This window comes from Elaeis guineensis, chromosome 12, assembly GCF_000442705.2.
Source record: "Elaeis guineensis isolate ETL-2024a chromosome 12, EG11, whole genome shotgun sequence".
In the NCBI taxonomy this organism is placed as follows: Eukaryota; Viridiplantae; Streptophyta; class Magnoliopsida; order Arecales; family Arecaceae; genus Elaeis; species Elaeis guineensis.
Genome location: NC_026004.2, coordinates 3,235,410 through 3,258,848, shown reverse-complemented (window position 1 = coordinate 3,258,848; position 23,439 = coordinate 3,235,410).

The window sequence follows — 23,439 nt, the reverse complement described above, 5'->3', positions numbered from 1 at the left end:
AGCTAAACCCGAAAAAGATTGGGATGAGGTTGATAAGAAAATGGCCCAACTAAATGCTAAAGCTATGAATGTTTTGTATTGTGCTCTTGATGCTAATGAATTTAATCGCATCTCAGCTTGCTTGTCTGCTAAAGAAATATGGGAGAGATTAGAAGTAACCCATGAAGGAACTAATCAAGTAAAGGAGTCCAAAATTAACATGCTCGTGCATAAATATGAACTTTTTAAAATGGAGCATGATGAATCTATTACTGAATTGTTTACTCGTTTTACTGATATTATAAATGGTTTAAAGAGTCTTAGTAAGTCCTATTCTAACAGTGAGCTTGTAAGAAAGATTCTCAGGTCCTTACCAAGAACTTGGGAAGCCAAAGTGACCGCTATCCAAGAAGCCAAAGATCTGAACATCCTACCTTTGGAAGAGCTTCTTGGATCACTGATGACACATGAGCTGAGCATGAAACAACATCAAGAGGAAGAAGTCAAAAAGAAGAGAACAATCGTCCTCAAATCCACAGCTCAACTAGATGAAGAAACTGATGACACTGAAAACGAAGAGCAGGATGAAGAGATGGCTCTCATTACCAGGAGGTTCAAGAAGTTTTTGAGGAAAAAGAAACAAGGAATGAGGAAGAGGCCACTCACAAAAAGAAAACATAGTAAAGAAAAAGATAAAGACCAACCCCTTATCTGCTATAAATGCAAGAAACCATGACACTTCAAGTCTGAATGCCCACAACTGAAGAAGGGTCCCAAGAAGTACAAGAAGAAGGCCATGATGGCCACTTGGAGTGAAAATGATGACTCAAGCTCCGAAGAGAATGACTCAACTGAACAAGCCAACTTGTGCCTTATGGCACATGAAAATGAGGTAAATCCTGAAACTCCTAGTGACTTTACATTTGAAGAACTTCATGAAGCTTTTTATGATTTAATTGATGAACTAAAGAAACTAAGGATAAAGAACAAAGATCTAAAATCAAAAAATCAATCTTTACTGAAATAAAATGAGAGCATTTCAATTGAAAAATCTATCCTGTTTCAAGAAAATCAAAATTTAAAGAATGAAATTGCCAAGCTAAAACCAATAGTTGAAAAATTCACCTTGAGTTCTAATAAACTTAATATGATTCTTGAAAATCAAAAGACCGTGTATGATAAGACTGGACTTGGCTATAACTCCTTGAAGAAATAAAAGTATCTGAAAAATATCTATGTAAATTCTTTAAGTAACAAGTTTTCTAATTTTATTTGCTTCAAATGTGGTAGAGTAGGACACAAGTCATACATTTGCTTCTCTAACAAATCTGTAAACTCAAATATAAAAAAAATATGGATTCCAAAAGGAACCATTATGACTAACCAAAAAGGACCCAAAAAAGCTTGGGTACCTAAAGCAAACATTTGACTTTTGCCTGCAGGTGTGTCTAGCATCCCAAAGAGCAAACAAGAAATGGTATCTTGATAGCAGATGCTCGAGACACATGACCGATGATGAATCCCAATTCATCACACTTGATGCTAAGAATGGAGGGATGGTCACCTTTGGAGACAACGGTAAAGGAAAGATCATCGGTATAGGTAACATTGGTATCACTCCCTCCAAGTACATTGAAAATATTTTGTTAGTAGATGGTTTAAAGCATAATTTACTAAGCATTAGTTAATTTTGTGATAAAGGATATAAAGTTATTTTTGAATCTTCTGTTTGCATTGTAACTAGTCCTATTAATGAAGGCATCAAATTTGTTGGACATAGACATGGTAATATTTACATGGTAGATTTGAATGATCTATCTAAGATAAACATGCAATGTCTAGTATCCTTGAATGCCAAGATTAATGAGACTAGTTGGCTTTGGCATTGTAGGCATGCACATATTAGCATGCATTCACTTTCAAAACTCATTAAGAAAGAATTGGTTCTTGATTTGCCAAAATTGAACTTTGAAAATGATAGAATCTGTGATGCATGCCAACTAGGTAAACAAATAAGAGTTTCATTCAAATCTAAAAATATTGTTTCAACTTCTAGACCATTAGAACTCTTGCACATGGATTTATTTGGACCTACTAGAACTACTAGTCTAGGAGGAAAATGATACGATTTTGTAATTATTGATGATTTCTCTCATTTTACATGGGTTTTTTTTTTGGCACACAAGGATAAAATTTTTCAAGTTTTCTCTAAATTCTACCGAAAAGTCACAAATGAGAAAAGATTTTCAATTCAAAATATTCGAAGTGATCATGGAACTGAATTTGAAAATCAAGACTTTGAAAAATTTTGTGATGAAAAAAGAATAGGCCACAATTTTTCTGCACCTAGGACACCCCAACAAAATGGAGTAGTAGAAAGAAAAAATAGAACCCTTGAAGAAATGGCTCGTACCATGCTATATAAAAACAACCTTCCAAGATACTTTTGGACGGAAGCTATTAACACAGCATGTTACATTTTAAATCGTGCTTTAATTAGATAAATTTTAAAGAAAACCCCCTATGAGCTTTGGAAAGGAAGAAAATTTAATATTGCATATTTTCATGTTTTTGGCTGCCGATGTTTTGTGTTAAACAATGGTAAAGAAAGACTTGAAAAATTTGATGCAAAATCCGATGAAGTAATCTTTCTTGGTTACTCCTCTAATAAAGCTTTTAGAGTTTTTAACAAAAGAACCTTAGTAGTAGAGGAGTCAATACATGTTGTCTTTGATGAAACTAACAATCTTCCTTCAAGGAAGAATGAAGGTGTTGATGATGCAGATCCTCTTGTAGAAGGGATGAAGGAGATCACTCTAAAAGATTCAACAATTCAAGATGATGAGGAACATGAAGACAAATAGGATGAGGGAGGTGAAGAACAACAAGAACAACCTCAAGGTACAAATGATCTACCCAAAGAATGGAGGTATATTCACAATCACCCCAAGGAACTAATTATTGGTGATCTTTCACAGGGTGTAAGAACTCGTTCTGCACTTAAAGATGTATTCAATCATTTTGCTTTTGTCTCTCATCTTGAACCTAAAACTATTGAAGAAGCTGAAAAAGATTATAATTGGATTAATGCAATACAAGAGGAACTTAATCAATTTGAAAGAAATAATGTATGGACTTTAGTATCAAGATCTAAAAATTATTCAATAATTGGCACAAAATGAGTTTTTAGGAATAAATTAGATGAACATTAAAATATAATAAGAAATAAAGCAAGATTGGTTGCCAAAGGTTATAATCAAGAAGAAAGAATTAATTTTGATGAGACCTTTGCACCTGTTGCTAGATTAGAGGCAATTAGACTTCTACTTGCATATGCTTGCTTTATGAAATTAAAATTATTTCAAATGGATGTCAAAAGTATTTTTTTAAATGCATATATTGCAGAAGAAGTCTATGTAGAACAATCTCCAGATTTTGAAAATCATGTTTTTTCTAATCATTTTTTTAAATTAAATAAATCTCTATATGGTTTGAAACAAGCACCCAGGGCTTGGTATGATAGGCTAAGCAAATTTTTACTTAATAATGATTTTTCAAGAGAAAATGTAGACACAACCCTTTTCATTAAAAGAAATCAAGATGATATATTAGTTATACAAATATATGTTGATGACATTATTTTTGGGTCTACTAATGAAACTCTTTGTCAAGATTTTGCAAAGCTCATGCAGGGGGAGTTCGAGATGAGCATGATGGGAGAACTTACTTTCTTCTTCGGACTCCAAATCAAACAAACAAAAGAAGGAATCTCCATCACCCAAAGCAAGTACACAAGGAAATTACTCAAAAGATTTGAAATGGAGAACTTCAAAACAATTGGCACACCCATGAGCTCTTCATGTAAGCTTGACAAGGATGAAGAAGGTAAAAGCGTAGACTTAAAATTTTATAGAGGTATGATTGGCTCTCTACTATATTTAACTGTTAGTAGACCTGATATTATATTTAGTGTTTGTCTTTGTGCTCGATTTCAAACAAATCTAAAAGAATCACACTTGAATGCAGTTAAAAGAATCCTTAGATATCTAAATGGTACACAAACACTAGGATTATGGTACTCTAAGGACTCATTAATTGATTTAATAGGATATTCAGATGCTGATTTTGCTGGATGTAGATTAGACAGAAAAAGTACTAGTGGAACTTGCCAATTTTTTGGAGTTAATCTAATCTCCTGGTTTAGCAAGAAATAAAATTCGGTAGCACTGTCTACGGTCGAGGCCGAATACATTGCAGCCGAAAGTTGTTGTGCTTAAATCTTGTGGATTAAGCAACAACTCGAAGATTTTGGTATCAAACTTAATGAAACTTCCATAAGATATGATAACACTAGTGCTATAAATCTTACTAAAAATCCAATTTAGCATTCTAGGTCTAAACATATTGAAATCAGACATCATTTCATAAGAGAACATGTTAAAAATAAAGACATAATTTTTTACTATGTTTGCACTGAAAAATAATTAGCCGACATCTTTACAAAGGTCCTAAGTGAAGATAGATTTTGTGAAATTAGGAGAGAACTAAGAATTCTTGATCCATCTGCTTAAATGTCTCTCTGATCCCAAGGGATCAATGTCAAGAACTCCTTGAACTTAATTCTCATCATTTCTCTTGGGCTTAAAAGCTCAAAATTATCATTCTCATAATTGATCATTAAGTAAATATTCTTCTCCTAAAGTTTTGAATTTTTCAAAAATTATTTCATCATTTTTTTGGATTTCTATGTGCCATGAGTCGACCCCTAGGGCCGACCCAAGGGCAAACTTGCAATTTTTGGCAAAATCCCACGGGCTCTCTTTCTTTTTGTTGAAAACCCCTCCTTGAGCCAACCCGACTCATTGTCTTCTTCCTTCCTCCAAGCCATAGGTCTCTTCCTCTTCTTCTCCAAACCCAAGCTTTACCTCTAGACTCTTCTCCCATCGCCCCTTACACCTCAAATCGACCCTTAGGAATCAAGTTCTTCCACATCTCCTCCCTTATGTGGAGCGGTTTAAGCGTACCCTAGATTCCACCCGTCTCTTCCAAAATGGAGTATCACTCCTCCAAAAATTCCTATCCTTCCACTAGAAACTCTTCATCTCACCCTCACATTTGCTCTCCCAAGCTCCGTACTAGTCTCGTCAGTGGAAATGACTCCGAAAATGAAGCTCTCTCAAAGAAGAAAATCGGTCCGCGGGTTGGAAGAAGGTGTGCGTCGGAAGAGACAGGCAATCGAGACCTCACCAGCTTCAATCCCTACTCTGGCATCTGCTCCAGCTATCTCTCGGTCTTCAATAAGCCCCAGTAAGATTTTCTTATCTGGTAGGAAGGTAGAACCCGAAAAAAATATAGATTTCAGATTTTTTGAAAAAGAGGGGTTCTCTATCGGTTCAAAAATCAAGGATCAAGGTTGAAAATTCTACTGCTCACTTAAAGAAATTACCTATGTGGATTTGGTTAGAGAATTTTATCTGAACTTGAGCTATGGCAATGGAACAGTAAGATCCACTATTAAGGGTATAGAAATCTGTCTAGATCCTATGCTTTTGGGAGAAATTCTTCATTTGCCCTGTGAGGGATACTCAAACATGAAACTCCCAGTCAAGGAAGAAGGAATTAATGTGATTCTTAGAAGAACCTTCTCGAAAAGCCTAAATAAATTAGAGGCCAAGATCCTTTCCATTGAGATGAGGATACTACATCAAATGGTAACAAAGCTATTCTTCCCTAGAAGTGGTAGACATGATCTCCTCTCAGGCCGAGACATTTGCATTATGTTTCATGTGATTACCCAAACCCCCCTGAACCTCCTGGCATTAATGATTGAGGCCATGAGAGAAACACTGAATAGATCCAAGGCACATCTTCCTTTCGGTATGGCCCTCACTTTGGTATTCAGGAGGTTTGGAGTTAGTTTTGAGGGGGAGGCAGTAGCTAGACTTTCTCACTCTGACACCATCAACCAACATACTTTGCACCGCATGGGATTTACTAAGACTGATGGTGGTTGGACTAAAGGTGTGGAAGAAAGAGCTGAGGACAGAGCTGAGGATAGAGCTGAGGAAGAAGGACCACCCTCACCCCTCCATGATCTCAGGGCAACATCTCCAGACATTCAGTTCGTTTCGGATCACGAGGCTGGTCCATCAGAGTCTGCGAGGAGGCACACTCCAGTCCAGCAGCCAGACAGCAGAGCACATCCCTCAGAGATCAGATTAGCTGATGACCAGATAGAGATGATCTCTCAGCGTGTGGCTTTCTTACTATCTCGACAGTTGGGTACTTTAGCTTCTGCTCAGGGATCGACAGTTCATGATATATCTGATCAGACACTGATCCCTCACATCTCCACTATCTTCCAGATGATTACAGATCAGTCAGCTCGTATCGAGCAGCTTGAGGGTTGTGTGGTGAGACTGACTGCCAGAGTATTCGACTTGCAGAGGCAAGTACTGGATCTAGCCCATCCACAGCCACATGGGGACATCACTGAGGTCTCAGACCTATCTGCGGAGGCAGCCAGACTTAGAGGAGTCTTGGAGAGCGGATTTGACTTTCTGAAGAGAGAGATCAGAGGTTCTAGTGAGCATGCTTCCACCCAGTTCACTGCACTGCTACAGTCTGTCTCGAGAGCCTTAAACATTCTGGACACTATCAGACTATCACTTGTAGCACACTTCTTTGCTTCACAGCCTTCAGGATCCTCACATCCCTCCACTCGTGCCGGCACCTCCACCCGTGGCAGAGGCAGACGGGGTCGAGGACGAGCCTTTGGTCATGATCCTTCATCTCCTCACCCCATCTCCGATTCATCTGACTCTGATCCATCCAGTCATGATCTCTACTAGATCCTGTGTAGTTAGTCTTTTCTCTAGTTTTAGTCTAGGATCTATCTTTTGGGCCATGTAATGATGTTGACTGATTGACTTTTGTATTTTGGTATATGTATTGGAATAACTATGTAATCAGTCACTTTTTGATTATAAATATATATACTCTTTGACTTTTAATAAATGACTTTCAAATTAAGTTGCTTTTAATTATGAGTATGCAACATAACTCATATCCATGATGTAAAATACTATAAATTGCAATATGGTATCCAATTGGTATATCTTTTATGATTGCTATATTGAAGGGGAACAAAATAATAAGCAATAGAGAGATAAGCAATCAAGAGCTAAAGAAGTAAAATTAATCCCATCAAAAGGAAGGATTAGAGAAAATATATTCAAAAAAAAAGGGAGTAAAGAATCTTAATTGATGCTGTCAAAAAGGGAGAGTAAAGAATCAAATGAGCAAATGAGATGAGCAAACTGTTAAGCAATTGTAATGAGATGAGCAAACTGTTAAGCAATTGAGCAAATTTTCAAATGTTAAGCAAATAAGCAAATTTTCAAATTGTTAAGCAATAAGTAAATTGTTAGGCAAATGAGCAACATAAACAAATGGGCACATGTGTCATGTGCGAAAGAATCAAAATCATCTGCACTTCTTTCCAAGCAAATGCATAAATAAGCAATTTTCAAATTGGTAGCAAAATTCACATTTATCTTCAAACTACCTATGATGCATTTCATTCCAATACATGGCTATAGTACTTAAATAATGTATCTTCATAAATTTGAAATTTATGCTCAATATTTTATATATATGCTTTTGCTCAAGTATTTTGTCATCATCAAAAAGGGAGAGATTGTTGCTCCTTGGATTGATTTTGATGATTACAAAGCATTTGAAGGGGTTAGTAATGATTTTCGCTTGAAAAAGACTTATCGCATCTCAGGGGCAAAATCATAATTTTATCAAACCCTGATTTGAAAGCATCAAGTGCTAGAATAAAAGATTTGTGATCCATTGAAAAAAATTTTATAGTTTTTGGACATGTATTTTGAAAGATATTCATGTTTAAAAATTTGAGTCGACCCCATGAGTCGACTCATGGCACAAAGGACTGATTAGCACGCAGAATTTTCTGGCTGGCACAGTCTGTGAGTCGACCCCATGGGTCGACCCTCAGGCATGAGTCGACCCCATGAGTCGACATCTACTGTTTTTAGGCCAAAATTACAGAACCATTATTTTCTTCTGTTTTCCACAGAGGTCGACCCCATGAGTCGACCCATGAGCATGAGTCGACCCATGTGACGGGAAAGTTTCGCAATTGCTAGTTTTTAACCCATTTTAAGTCTATTTAATACTCATTTAATGTGGTCTAACAGCTCTATTTCAGCCCAGATTACTCTCCACCATTCCTAAAAGTTATAAAAAGGACAAAAAGGTGAAAATCATAAACAAGAGAGATTTTTGAAAAGAGGATTTCAAGCATACTTTTCAGTCCTAAGCAAGAGCTCACTCAAAGAATTCAAGAAGCTTTTAATTCAAACTCACCAACTCCTCAAGTGCTCATTCAAGTCTCCAACCACCTTGAGAAAATCGAAAAGAGCCTTCTTCTCTTTGAGTAAAGTGTATTTAAAGCCTCATTCGCTCATTAAAGGAGCTTCTTTTGTATTTTTCTGTGCTATTAATTGTAATACTCTTTTTGAGTTATTATTTTTATTTTGAAAGTATTTCAAAATGTGGGAAGGTTGATCCGAACCTTGAATCAGAGTATATTGGGTTGGCTTGTACCCGAGAAATAAGTGGACTAGCTTGGGATAGCTAGAGTCGGAGGTTTCGACGAGTGTATTCTGGTTGAATACAAGTTAGTGGATTGAAATTCTCAAGTAGGAGCTTGGAGAGTGGATGTAGGTGCAAGGTTGGCATGGAACCACTATAAATCTTCTTGTTTATGTTGTGCCTAATTGCTCTTCTTTAGAACTTCTTTATTCTATTGCATTCTTGCATTTAACCATTAGCCTTGAATCAACTATACTCTCTTTATTTATTTAGCTATTATTAAATAATTTTCATAAGATATAAGTTAAGGTTAAAATTTTTAGAAATCCAATTCACCCCCCCTCTTGGGTTGCATAGCTAGGCAACAATTTTCTATGCTCGTAATTAATTATTTGAATCTAAAAAAAATAAAAAAAATGTAATGAACTAGACAGCCCAGTAAGTAACAAATATCTCAACTAGATATTTCAGATATTATATAATATTCAAGAACAATGCTGTGAATAAAAATATATTTCATGCTAATTTAATATAAATCTATTTTTTTAAATATTCATAAATCTGATTCGAATCAAAATACTCATAACTCAACAGCCTCGACTATGATCAATATTTAACCCCCATTGACAGAGTCTACTGAATACCAGCGTACAACTCTCACTGGTAGGATCCACTAAATACCAGCGCATAACCTCCACTGGTAGGGTCCATTAAATACCAACGCACAATCTCCACTAGCAGAGTCCACTAAGTACCAACATATAATCTCCATTGATGGAGTCCACTAAAATATAATTAGGTTGAGAGCATAAATTCGATCTGTATCAAAATATTTTTGTATCATAACATATCATAATTTTCACTGAATATATGCATAATCAATAAACCATAGTATTTCAGAATCACTTTTCATTCAAAACATAATTTCATAAAGCATGCATAATTTTAAGAATAATTATTTACTTTCAAAATAAATATGAAATATCTTGAGAAGATGATTCATTACTTACCTTTCACAGATCATTGAGCGAATAGATCGATTAATTTTTAAGAAATTCTTCAATATCTATTATTCAAAATTATATCCTTGCATTAATTCTAATTCAAAATTAGATCTAAACAAATCCTTAATCAAAATCTTATTTAGGATTGGATCCTTCACTAAACTCGATCAAAATCGTCCAAAAAGAAATCCTTCACTAGGCTAATCTTAGAAAAATAACTTCAAAAGAGAGAAATCCATCAAGAGAGAGAATCAATCTAGAGAGAGAATTCTAGAAAAATAAAATCTGTAGAGAGAGATTAGAGAGAAAAAGTAAGATTCAACATAGAAAAGAAGGATAGGGAAGAGAGAGGAACTCTCTCTCTCTCTCTTTTCTTTTTTTTTTCTTTCTTTTTTCTCATGACTTCTTTAGCAAAATAGGGGACCATGTGGTCCCTTTTTATTTTTCAGACCAAAAGCCACATCCGACATGGTGGTGGCTGGCGGCTGTCGAGGCTATGACGATGCAGCCCAAGAAATCTAGACCGATGGTCGATGGTGACCATTGGCATCGAAAAATCCAAAAAGAAAGAGGGACGGAAACAAACCGAAATAGGGGAGGGTCTTTCTCAAGAAAAATTCGATGATTGTCGGGTGGAATTAAGACTCCGATGGCTAGAGAATCTAAAAAAAAGATCAACCTAAATCTCTTAAGTTCTTACCTAGCTTTTTCGATGATTTTTAGGCTGAAATCCGATGGCATGGTGATGGCTTCCATGAGGGAAAACTTTGACAGATCAGTGGCAAACTTTGTGAAATCTAGCTTGAGATCGAAAGAGGGTGGAGGGGTTCTTAAATAGAGTTGGGGACATTGGAATCCCGCTTGAAGTCAGACTATCCGATGAAGTCGGGGAGAAGCAGGAAATGAGTCCTGTTCGGACTCATCTCCCCCCTTTTCATCGTGACTCCAGCTTTCCCTTTTTTGTTGTTGTTGTTTTTTTTTTGTTTGCTGCGTTAGGATGTGTGCTACAGGATTATACTAGATTGGAGTATTATATTCTCTCCTCCTAAAAAAAATTTCATCATCAAAATTTTTCTTGCTTAAGTCCTCAAAAATCAGGATAACTTTTATCTCAAGTCATTCTCAAATCCCAAAAGTCAAATCTTTCATTATAATAACTTCCAAATCAGATTCTCATTTTGATTAACTTAAAAAAAATAATTCATACCACCATATTCCCACTACGCACTCTGATTCCTATTCATCAATGCACTTATGTCAATTATAAGTTTCTAAGTTATGTCACAATCAATATAAGCTATCATTTTAATATCCCTAGTATCTACCTATCTACACTCATGTTTAATTCTATGTATCATAATTTATCAACTTATGCTCTAATACCATATTATTTGCTCTGATACCATATTAATTATCACACCTCCGATCCGAGATCGCAAGCTGAGGATCATGACAATCGCCACATACTTATGAAGAATTTTCTCCATAAGCATGCAAGATATCTCATCATGATATCAATGCATCACAGTAGAATAAAATTCAAATAATTATTATTCAACCTTAATTCAAATAACTAAATCAAATATCTTATATTCAATAAAATTTTATTAAAAATAAAATAATAGATCTAAGTTCAATGAAGTTGATAATACTAAATCTCACCTCTAAAAGCTCTGTCCCAACATTATTATCCATGCTCGCAATTAATTATCTGAATATAAAAAAAGTAAAAAGAGAGATAATGAGCTAGACAACCTAGTAAGTAACAAATATCTTAACTAGATATTTCAGATATTATATAATATTCAAGAACAATACTATAAATAAAAATATATTTTATGCTAATTCAATGTAAATTTATTTTTTTTAAATATTCATACATCTGATCCGAATCAAAATACTCATAACTCAACAACCTCGACTATGATCAATATTTAATCCTCATTGACGAGGTCCACTGAATATCAGCGCATAACCTCCATTGGTAGGATCCACTAAATACTAGTGTACAACCCCCACTGGTAAGGTCTAATAAATACCAACGTACAACCCCTATTGGCAGGGTCCACTGAGTACCAACATATAATCTCGATTGACAGGGTCCACTGAAACATAGTTAAGCTGAGAGCATAAATCCGATCTGTATCAAAATACTTTTATATCATAATATATCATAATTTTTATTGCATATATGCATAATCAATAAATCATAGTATTTCAGAATCACTTTTTGTTCAAAATATAACTTCATAAATCATGCATAATTTTAAGAATAATTATTTACTTTCAAAATAAATATGAAATATCTCGAGAAAATGATTCATTACTTATCTTTCACAAACCACTGAGCGAACAGATCGATTAACCTTTAGAAGATTTTTTAGTGTCTATTATTCAAAATTATATTCTTGCATTAATTCTAATTCAAAATTAGATCTAAACAAATCTTAAATCAAAATCCATTTAAAATCGGATTCTTTACTAAACTCGATCAAAATCATCGAAAAAGAAGTTCTTCGCTGGGCTAATCTTAGAAAAATAACTTTAAGAGAGAGAAATCTATCAAGAGAGAGAATCAATCTAGAGAAAAAAAAATTTAAAAAAAAAAGTCTATAGAGAGATAAATTAGAGAGAGAAAGTAGGATTTAATACAGAAAAAGATGATAGGAAAGAGAGAGAAACTCTCTCTCTCTCTTTTCTTTTCTTTTTTTTTCTTTTCTTTTTTTCTTTCTTTCTTTTCATGACTTCTTTAGAAAATAGAAGACCATGTGGTCCCTTTTTGTTTTTCGGACCGGAAGCCACATCCGGCATGGTGGTGGCCAACGGCTGTCGAGGCTGTGACGACGCAGCTCAAGAAATCTAGATCGACGGTCAGTGGTGACACCGACGTCGGAAAAATCAAAAAGAAAGAGAGGCGAAAACAAACCGAAACAGGGGAGATTTTTTTCAAGAGAAATCTGACGATTATCTAGTGGAATCAAGACTCTGATGGTTAGAAAATCTAGAAAAACGATCAACCTAAATCTCTTAGGTTCCTACCTAGCTTTTTCGATGATTTCTAGGCTGAAATCCGGTGGCATGGTGATGGCTTCTGTGAGAAAAAACTCTGACGGATCAGTGGCGAATTTTGTGAAATCTAGCTTGAGATCGAAAGAAGTTGAGGGGCTGTTAAATAAAGCTGGGGGCATTGGAATCCGGCTCGAAGTCGGACTGTCCAGTAAAGTCGGGGAGAAGCGAGAGATGAGTCATGTTCGGACTCGTCTCCCCCTTTTCACTGTGACTCCAGCTTTCTCCTTTTTTTTGTTGTTGTTGTTTTTTTTTTTTTTTTACTATGTTAGGATGTGTGCCACAGGATTATACTAGGTTGGGATATTACAGGTCGATATTGGTTTAAGAATCATGTAAGGCATTTGCTTATCCATGATTCGAAAGCATCACTTCAATTAGCCAAATTGCAACAAAATGAAATAAATACCCTAGATTTTATTTTTTAATATTGATTAAATACAATTATACTATGACATATTAAAATACTATCTTCAAAATATGTTTTTAATGCGATAAATATGCATTGAATCTAAATTTCTACCAAGAAATAAATGTGGTTGGAATAGCAATATTTAATGCCAACCTATAAAGGAAAATAAATTTGGAAAAAGTTAAATGCATAAATTAATTTTTTGCATTTACTTATTCATACATGATCCACTCCAATTAGCCACATTACAATAAGTACATTAAATTCAAACTTTTAAGTGCAAAAAATTAAATATGATTATACTATGAAATATTAAATTATTATCCACAAACAAGCATTAAATGTAAGTTTTTAATAGCAATTGAATGCGGTTATTATATGCAATATATAGACAATAATTATCAGTTATCTATTTAATGCATTGCGACTAATTAAGGAAATGCATAAAATTCAATTTGGTGATAGAATAGATATACATAAATTTGTCTTCTCTCAAAAAAAAAAAAAAATCTCACTTGAACAAACATATTTCTTCACTTTACTGGTATTTTCAAGTGTGAAAAAAATCTATTGTTCTTCTTCTACATATATTTATGCTTGTCATTTCCAAAAAAATTTGCATTGCTTATTACTCCCTCCCCTCCCTTGAGATGATTACTGATGCTATATTCTATTTCTTTTAGAAAAATTCCATTTGGTTCCATAGACTATTCTTCTTGAGCTCTTCTTTCATTTTCTTTGATTTGTATAACTTTTTTGGAGTACATGAGTAGGATGAATTATTGTTTTCTTTTTTTTTTTTTTCTCTTCTTCACACAATAGTAATGGTATCATTGTGTAGGATTCATCACAAGGAAGCATTGCATTATATAAACTAAAGTTGAGCATGGGTCGGATTTGGTCAAGTTGAGAGAAAAATTTCATCCAACCAAATCCAATCGGATTGAAAAAAGTTCAATCTGCTGTCGATCGTTTATCATATATAAACTGTCTAAAATCGAAATGAATGATTTGCAGCGGGTTCGAATGGATTATATTGGTTTGGACTTCAATGTTAACTCAATATTGATTTTAAATTTAATATTGGCCCACTTAAGTTTATTTACTTTTTTTTATAAAATTTGGTATAAAAAAGATCTAAACCTTATAAGTTATAAATTTTGAGCTTGTTTTTGAATTTATATAAAATAAAATAAAAAAATAAAAGACTTATTCATTTGAAAGCAATTACATGAAAACTTTCGCTTTAGAATTATCTCAATTTGATGTACTTCCATCAACAATTCAATATTAATATTCTCATGAATTCAAATAGGTGATGCGGTATTTTTTAAAATGAAGTATTGAAATTTAAACGACACCGTCCCAAAATAAAAATGAGTTTGTAAAATATTATATCAGTTTGGTTCGGTTTCATTTGATTTAAAAGTGCAGGAACCGAATCCGACCATGAATTAATAATTTTTTATAAATTTCAATCCGATTCCATCCGATTTATATCTTTTAACTGATCGAAATCGACATTTATTAGGTCAGATTGGGTGGATTTCTTCAGATTTCGATTATTTGCTCAACCCTAATATAGACACATCACATGGGCGTATGCATGTTCTATATATATATATATATATATATATATATATATATAAAAGGAAGAGAGATACACTACTCTATATTAAGATAAATTATTCTTGAAACGAGGTGCATGTACTCTCACACGCCCGTCACAATAAACCAGGTATCAAGGATAGCTAGCTGAATTTACATAAGATATAATCTACATGTAGATGGATTGATCCTTGTGAAATTCAATAGTTTATTTATTATTTCCAAACAAAGGAATATTTTTTGATTTAAAAGATGGTTATGCCATCAACACTTGACCAAACAAAAACCTTTTCATCTAGCTTCAGTGTCATTTGCCCCATGATTAAAAGTTGACGCCCAAACTAAATCGTCGACTTTTTTTATTGGTCCAGCGGCTTTCTAATTTTTTACTTCTAGAAATTTATCGCCTTTAAGATATATTGAGATCGAAATTAACAAGAAACTCTATCAGGTTTGCTGCTTGAGGTGGATGATTGGAAATGTGATACAAATGTGAGGATCCAGGATGCCGTGATGTAGATTGCAATAGTATTTGTGATGGAGTACAGAAGGGAGCTCGTGGACAAGTGCTATTACTACTATAATTGCTAAATCAAAGAGTTCTTGGGACATTAATTAATGTATAAGAATAAGTGAGATGGGAGCTTCAACGTAATATCTTCTATGATGGGTGATTAATAGGTTATCGATAAAACTTGGTTGTTTCACACCTTCTCTCTCTATCTCTCTATGTATCTACATGTGCGGCAGCCATTTGTACCTAGATATGGGTTGTCGTGATTAGGATTCTTGTATCTGCTATTATGGTACAAATGCTTGAACGAGCAGCCCCATCCCTCGAGCATGGGCTACTGTTTTTCATTTTTGAATCAATCTCTTCCAAGCTTGTTGTATACTCATGTATGCTTTATAGCTGAGTGCAACTTAATACCTATGTGGATTCTAATTAATACATCATTGACAGCTATCTAGCCAAAATTTCACACAAATCGCACATGTACAACTGTAACATGTATACATATGACAGGAGTCCGAAAGGTGAATTTGGAAAACGTTATATAGAATTGCAAATTGATGTGTTTACCTTCCAATCATGGAATACTATCACATTATTATTATTTTACCCAAAAAATGTAATATTAATAAAATATCAAAAATATATACATCATGGGTTAGGTGGTATATACAAAAATTAAGTCATAATTTTTGAATTAGTTTGCTATTTATTAAGGAAGGTCATCTTTGTAATAACTATAATTATAAGACCACATACAAGGACTCTTCAAGATTAGTTTAATATTTATAGGCACATTTTTAATTATGACCCATGCGTGGATTTGATTTGGACGTGGCCATTCATCCGGTGTATCATGTTTTGGTGGCGTTTGGCTACGCAAATGGGATGAGTGATGGTCAATAATTGCATGTGGACATTCTTGCAAAGTTTCTTTGCAGAGGAAAATCTGCATATAAAAGCATATGCGAACATTCGCACATAAATACCTCTTGCATGGGTACAAGCACAAAAATTCCACCCAAATCTACGTCCACATAGAAAAGTATATGCCGAAATCCACATACAAGATTTGTGAGGCATTCTGCATTGTAACTTTTCCTAGGACAAAACATTACCACCAAGACATGGACTTATACATTCTATATATACAAAAGCTAATCTACATGATAGAATATATGTGGATGTACATACACACTCCGCTTTGTGAAAGTGAAGTCCTACGTCATGGTTATCTCGTACGGCATCTCTATAGGTATCATCATCGAGTACATCTAGTATTTAATAACTCGCCCAAGCTCAACATGGTCATCATATGTGACGTCGACAACCTCCTCACCAACGACGATCTTATCCTCTCTTAACAAAGTTTGAGTTGTATTTTTCATACGAAAGAATGATCAATTTTTTTTTTTGCGATGTCAATCATTGGATTGCATTTTGTACAATTTTCACGGTAAATCACTTACTTTCATTTATAGTATAAAACATAAAATAGATACTATATCTTAAAAGTCGTGCAAAATATAATCTAATAATTGACAGCAAAAGAATATCAATCATTCTTTTACGCAAAAGATACAACCTGAAGTACCCCAGTCATGAGTTTCAGTGGTGGTAGGGGGATTATCATTTGCATTTTTTTTTTGCTACTTCACTTGAATTGAATATTCTATTAGACAGACATGGCTTTTCTTCAATTTAGATATGGGAGGGCGATATATACATCACGGCATCAGTTGTAAAGGGAGAACAATCGGAAGCTACCTGTGTTTATTGATGTGTAGCACCTATATAAATCTTTTGCGATGAAATTGGACTGACAGGACCTACTAGACAATGCTCAGTGGATAGATCTTTTGAAATTAGAACTTGTCCTCATGCATTCTTTCCTCACGATACAAACCTATACAAACTAGATTTATTGCCTTCAGCAAATAGACAGATTAATACTGGCATTCTCATCACAACAAACTATATCTATTGCCTTCAGCAAATATACAAATCACAGTAAGTTATTACCTATAAAATATGTGTTTATACATTTCAATAAAATAAATGCATGCATTGGATTGCAGGATCTAAATGTGGTTAGAGCATATGGAAGCATATAAATCAGATGTGGTTATTCTGCGAATATTAAATTATTTCCTATAAAGTAAGTGTTCATATAGAATGCAATGAAATCATTTAACATGCATTAGGTGTAAGTAGCGAGAAATAAATGAGGTTATTATGCATAGTAATCAATTATAATTCTCAATTATGTGTGTTTGTGCACTGCCAACCCATTCCTGGTATATAGATAAATTTGAAGATTTAAATGCATGCATTGAATCTGAGGGGAAAGTAGATCTATAAATTTGTCATCCCTCAGGACAAAAAATCTTACCTCCAACAAAGAGATTTCTTCACCCTACTCCCACCCTCAAATATGAAAACGTCTACTGTTCTTCTCCTGGCGGTATTTGTGCTACTTATTTCTAAGAACTCCCCTTATACTCCCTCCCTCTCTTGAGATGATTAGTGATCCTATATTCCATTTCTTTCAACAAAAAGAAAAAAAAAAACTATTTCTTGACTATGATCATTAAGCTTTCTATTCATTTTATTTCGTTTGTGTTACGTACTTTTTAGAGCATATGACTAGGGTAAATTATTGGTCCAAATTTTTTTTAATTGCTTGGACACAATACTAGCTAATTGTAGTGACATAGTGTATGCCTAGTCACAAGGATGCATTGTAAGATCGTGATATGTCATAAATTAATCATGAGTTTACTCATTGTCATCTCCAATATCGGATGAACTGAATAGTATGTGGTCTCACACACCCCCCAGAATAAATCCAACAAAGCAAAGTATTAAGAATATATTGGCTAATTTAGTTTGCATAGGATATCAGTTGCTTTGATCGATGAGCTCCATATGAGATTCAGGAGTGTATTTGTTATTTCCAGACTATATATATATATATATGGGGATGCAAAAGATGTCTATGCCCCAAATGCTTCAGTAAACAAAAACTTGTCCTCTAGCTTAATTATTTGTCTCATGGTTAAAAGGTGATGCCTAAACTTAATTGTCTTCACCACCCTGTCACATTTCTATTGGTTTACTGACTTTCCAATTGTTGTTTGTAGAAATCTATCATCTTTGAGATATATTCACATGCATATTAACAAAAAAATCTGGCAGGTTCGCTGATTGAGGCAGACCTTCAGCACTGTAACACACACTTGTATTTGTTCCAAAATGCGATGAGGAAGATTGTAAGACTTTCTGTGCCCAAGGACACTACGGAGTAGGACATTGCGATGGCGATGACATTTGTTGCTGCGTCTTCCAACACTAATTCAAAGAATTCTTGGCATATTTATGTAAAAGAATAAATGAGATGGGAGTTTCAATGTAGTATCTTCTCATATGAAGTTGCTACTTGCGAGCAATAGTTAGTTACTGGGTCTCTCCCTGTTTCTCTCTCATATACTGAATGATATATACATATGCTTGAGTTCTAGCTAGATATGGACTTAATTCAAGTAAATAGGTTTATATACGTCTTGAAATACTTTGGACCCCCAATCTATGCGGGATCTACAAATTTATCGTACCTGAATATATATCCAACTTCAACCTAATTCTTGGGCGCATAATATCGAGATAGAAATCTGGATCCCACTAGCTTTATGAAGGCGTCTGCAGACCGAACGAGAGATGTAATAGTAAAGAAAAACCAAAATGGTTGATGTCGCAACATATTAGCACTGCGGTAATCACATCGATGGTCTGTATGGGCTGTGAACAAGATCCGACGATGGATGCTTCCCCACGCTTGCCCATGGATACACTTTCGTCGAACTAAGGTGCGACCCAATCTAAAAGGCCAACCATGTCTTTCTTTCAAAGGTTTTCTTGTCTCTGATGGCGGCGAAGTCAGCGTCTTGCTTGTATCCCAGTTTTTATCTTTGTATTTGTTGAGCTCTAGGGTTGGCTTTTTCTTCTTCATTTTTTTTTTTTTTTTTGGGTGTTTCTTCTATCAAGATTTTGTCTGTTAAGGTCTAATTAAGATGGTCTTGGGAGCTGCTTTGGATTGAATTTAGAGGTTTCTTCTATTTGACTAAATAACATTATTGCTTTGTTACTTCTTGAGGTGAAAGATGGCTAAGATATTTTCCCCCCGAGATGAAGGACGGTTCAAGAGCCTTTCATGTGCTCCTTTTCCATCCAAAAAAAAAAAAAAAGAAAAAGAGAGAGCTTTTCATGTGAAATTGAGATTTTAGTGCGGCATAACAACTATGTAGACTTGAAAATGCTACCTTAAGAATGGGGACTAATGCTCTCCTCTTACATGCACGGTGATGTGGCTGCTCATATGGAATTATCATATCAGTGAGGAAGAAACACCATTGTACTTCACCACCTCCAGCTCCTTGATTGAAGCGAAGCCTCCGATGCCGGAACACCACCAAAATCCCCTGCTCCAAGTTCTTGATCAGAAATACATACATATATATATATATATATATATATCTCACCAGCTCAACCATCTCCTACTCCTCCTCGAGCACCCGACGAGCCATGTTGCAGAAATGGTTAGCTCCACCTCTTGGACACCAGCATTGAAAGCAAGCGATTAGGCCTGCATTGGCAGCATAGTAGTCGGTGAGCTTCTCCCCCAGACTCGCCGAGTGTCCAGTCCGGATCATTGTATCGAGTATGGGAAAGGATTTCAGGGATGGATCGTGGAATTATAAAAGATCTCGCGGATCCACCAAGTGGCCGCCGCGAGATACATGGAAAAATCAGTAAACTCGGGCCGGCGGTTGGGCCAACCTTAGACATCCCTCGCTGAACTCACAGACGCGAAGGTGGAGGTGCACGGGGGGGCCAGTGGATCGGACGGTCCAGTCTCGGCCTTAGAAAGATTTCTTTTCGAAAGAACGGTCTTAGAAGGATTTCTGATAATCCCAACCATACTTGGAATAGACGGTTGAAAATGCCAGCTGGGTACAAGTCAACAAGAAACCAAGTAACGAGGAGTTCGAATAAGAATCGGCTTGAAATATGATCCGACTTTGATTGGGTTACCAATAAAACTAGGTTGGTTTTGCACACCCCCTCTCTCTCCATCCATCTATCTACATGCGTGACAGCCATTTTCACCTTCATATACGTCTACATAGAAAAAGTATACGTGAAAGTCCGCATACAGGGTTTGTGAGGCATTCTGCATTGTTACTTTCTCCAGGATAATGCATTACTCTGGAGGGAGAGACATGCACTCCTACATTCTACGCAAAAGCTAATCTATCTACATGGTAGAATATATGTGGATGTACATCCACACTCCGCTTCAAGGAAACGAAGTCCTACATTATGACCATCTTCTACGGCACCTCTACTAGCACCATCACCCAACTTCAACATGGTCACCACCTGTAAGGTCGGTGACCTCCTCTCCAACCTCGGTCCTATCTTCTCTCAATAAGATTTGAGTTGTATCTTTAGTGTGAAAAAATGATTGATCTTCTTTTGGGATACCCACGATTGATTGTATTTTGTATAACTTTTAAAATATGATAAATTATTTTCTTACATCTACAGTACTATAAATCATAGAATACATGCTGCATCTTAAAAGCCGTGCAAAATATGACCCAACATTTGACGGCAAAAAAATATCAATCATTTTTTTATGCAAAAGATACAACCCGAAGTACCCCAAGGGGATTATCATTTGCACCTTTTTTTCGCTGCTTCACCTGAATTGAATATTCTATTACTGTATAATATTGTGTGCATGGACAGACATGGCTTTTCTTCAATATACAAATGGGAGGGTGAGACATCACGGCACCAGTTGTAAAGGGAGAACAAACGGAAGCTTTCTGTGTTTATTGATGTGGTGGCACCTGCATAAATCTTTTGCGATGAAATTGGACTGACGGGACCTACTAGAAAACGCTCAGTGGATGGATCTTTTGAAATTGGAACTCGTCCTCCATGATACAAACTAGATTTATTGCCTTCAGCGAATATACAGATTATATATTATTGGCATTCTCGTCACAACAAACCAAATCTGTTGCCTTTCCGCAAATATACAAGTCACAGTAAATTATTACCTATAAAATATGTGTTTGTACATTTCAATAAAATAAATGTATGCATTGGATTGCAGGATCTAAACGTGGTTGGAGCATATGCAAGCATATAAATCACATGCGGTTATTCTGTGAATATTAAATTGTTTCCTATAAAGCAAGTGTTCATATTAATTGCAAGGAAATCAATAAACATGCATTAGGTGTAAGAAGCAAGAAATAAATGTGGTTATTACGTATAATATAAATTTATAGTTGTTGTCATCCTGATGCTATCCTGTTTGGCTTATAGATTGTTGTCTCTCGTTTCTCTTTATATTTTCTTGTTTGGTTTTCTCCCTCCTCAGAAGCTGTAATCCTTTTCTGGCAACTCCTGATTCACTTCTTTTCTGAACTCTCTTTAATAAATTTCGGTGGCTTTATTGAGCTTCTTTTTAGTATCAAAAAAATAAATAAAAAAAAAAGCTATCAATTATGTGTGTTTGTGCACCGCCAAACCATTGCTAATAGATAAATTTGAAGATTTAAATGGATGAATCGAATTTGGGGATAAATAGATCTATAAATTTGTCATTCCTCAGGACAAAAAAGCTTGCCTCCAACGAAGAGATTTCTTCACCCTATTCACACCCTCAAATATGAAATGTCTACTTTCTCCTAGCTGTATATTTGTGCTACTTATTTCTAATAGTAAGAACTCCACTTATTCTCCCTCCCTCTCTTGAGATGATTAGTGATCCTATATTCTATTTCTTTCAAAAAAAAAAATCTGTTTCTGGACCATGATCATTAAGCTTTCTTTTCATTTTATTTCATTTGTGCTACGTACTTTTTAGAGCATATGACTAGGGTGAATTATTGGTCCAGAATTTTTTTAATTGCTTGGGCACAATACTAATTATAGAGACATAGTGTATGCCTGGTCGGAAGGATATGCATTGCAAGATCGTGTTAATCGTGAGTCTACTCATTGTCATCTCCAATATCGGATGAACAGAAGGGTATGTATTCTCACACACCCATCTGAATAAATCCAATAAAGCATAGTATTAAGAATATATTGGCTAATTTAGTTTACATTGGATATCAGCTGCTTAGATGGATGTGCTCCATATGAGATTCAGGAGTGTATTTGTTATTTCCAAACTATATATATATATATATATATATATATATATATATATGGATGTAAAAGATGTCTATGCCCCAAATACTTCACCAAACAAAAACTTGTCCTCTGGCTTAATTATTTGTCCCATGGTTAAAATTAAGGTGATGCCTGAATTCAATTGTCTTCACCACCCGGCCACATTTCTATTGGTTAACTGACGTTCCAATTGTTGTTTGTAGAAATATATCATCTTTGAGATACGTTCGGATATTAACAAGAAAGTCTGGCAGGTTCGCTGATGGAGGCTGGCACTGAGCAATGTGATATAGAAGCATGCCATGAGGAAGATTGGAAAACTATGTGTGTCCGAACACGCGACGCAGCTCAAGGACATTGCAGCAGCTATGACACTTGTTGCTGCATCTTCAATCGCTAATTATTCAAAGAATTCTTAGCATATGTACATAAAAGAATAAATGAGATGGGCGTTTCAATGTAGTATCTTCTCATATGAAGTTGCTACTTGCTAGTAAAAGTTGGTCATTGGCTCTCTCTTTCTGTCTCTCTCATATACTGAATAATATATATGTGCTTGAGTTCTATCAAAAAGGATATATGTGTGCTTGAGTTCTAGATATGGACTTAGTTCAAGTAAATAGGTTTATATAAGTCTTGAAATACTTTGGACCCAATCCATGTGGGAGCTACAAATTTATCATGCCCAAAGTTAGATCCAACCCCGACCTAATTCTTGGATGCATGATATCGAGATATAAATCTAGATCCTAGCAGATGATTGCAGGGCTAGCTTTACAAAGATGTCTACAGATCTAAGAGATGTAATAGCAATAAAGAAAAGAGAAATTTTTTGTGCATCACAGGCGGCGTAGAAAATTCATTGTGGAGCACACCGCTTTATGTGATTAGTCCACATAGCCATCGCTTTCCAATCCACATTTAATACCTACAGTTTTGCTTTTTTGTTTGAAAATTTTGAATGACGAAAATATCCCTGT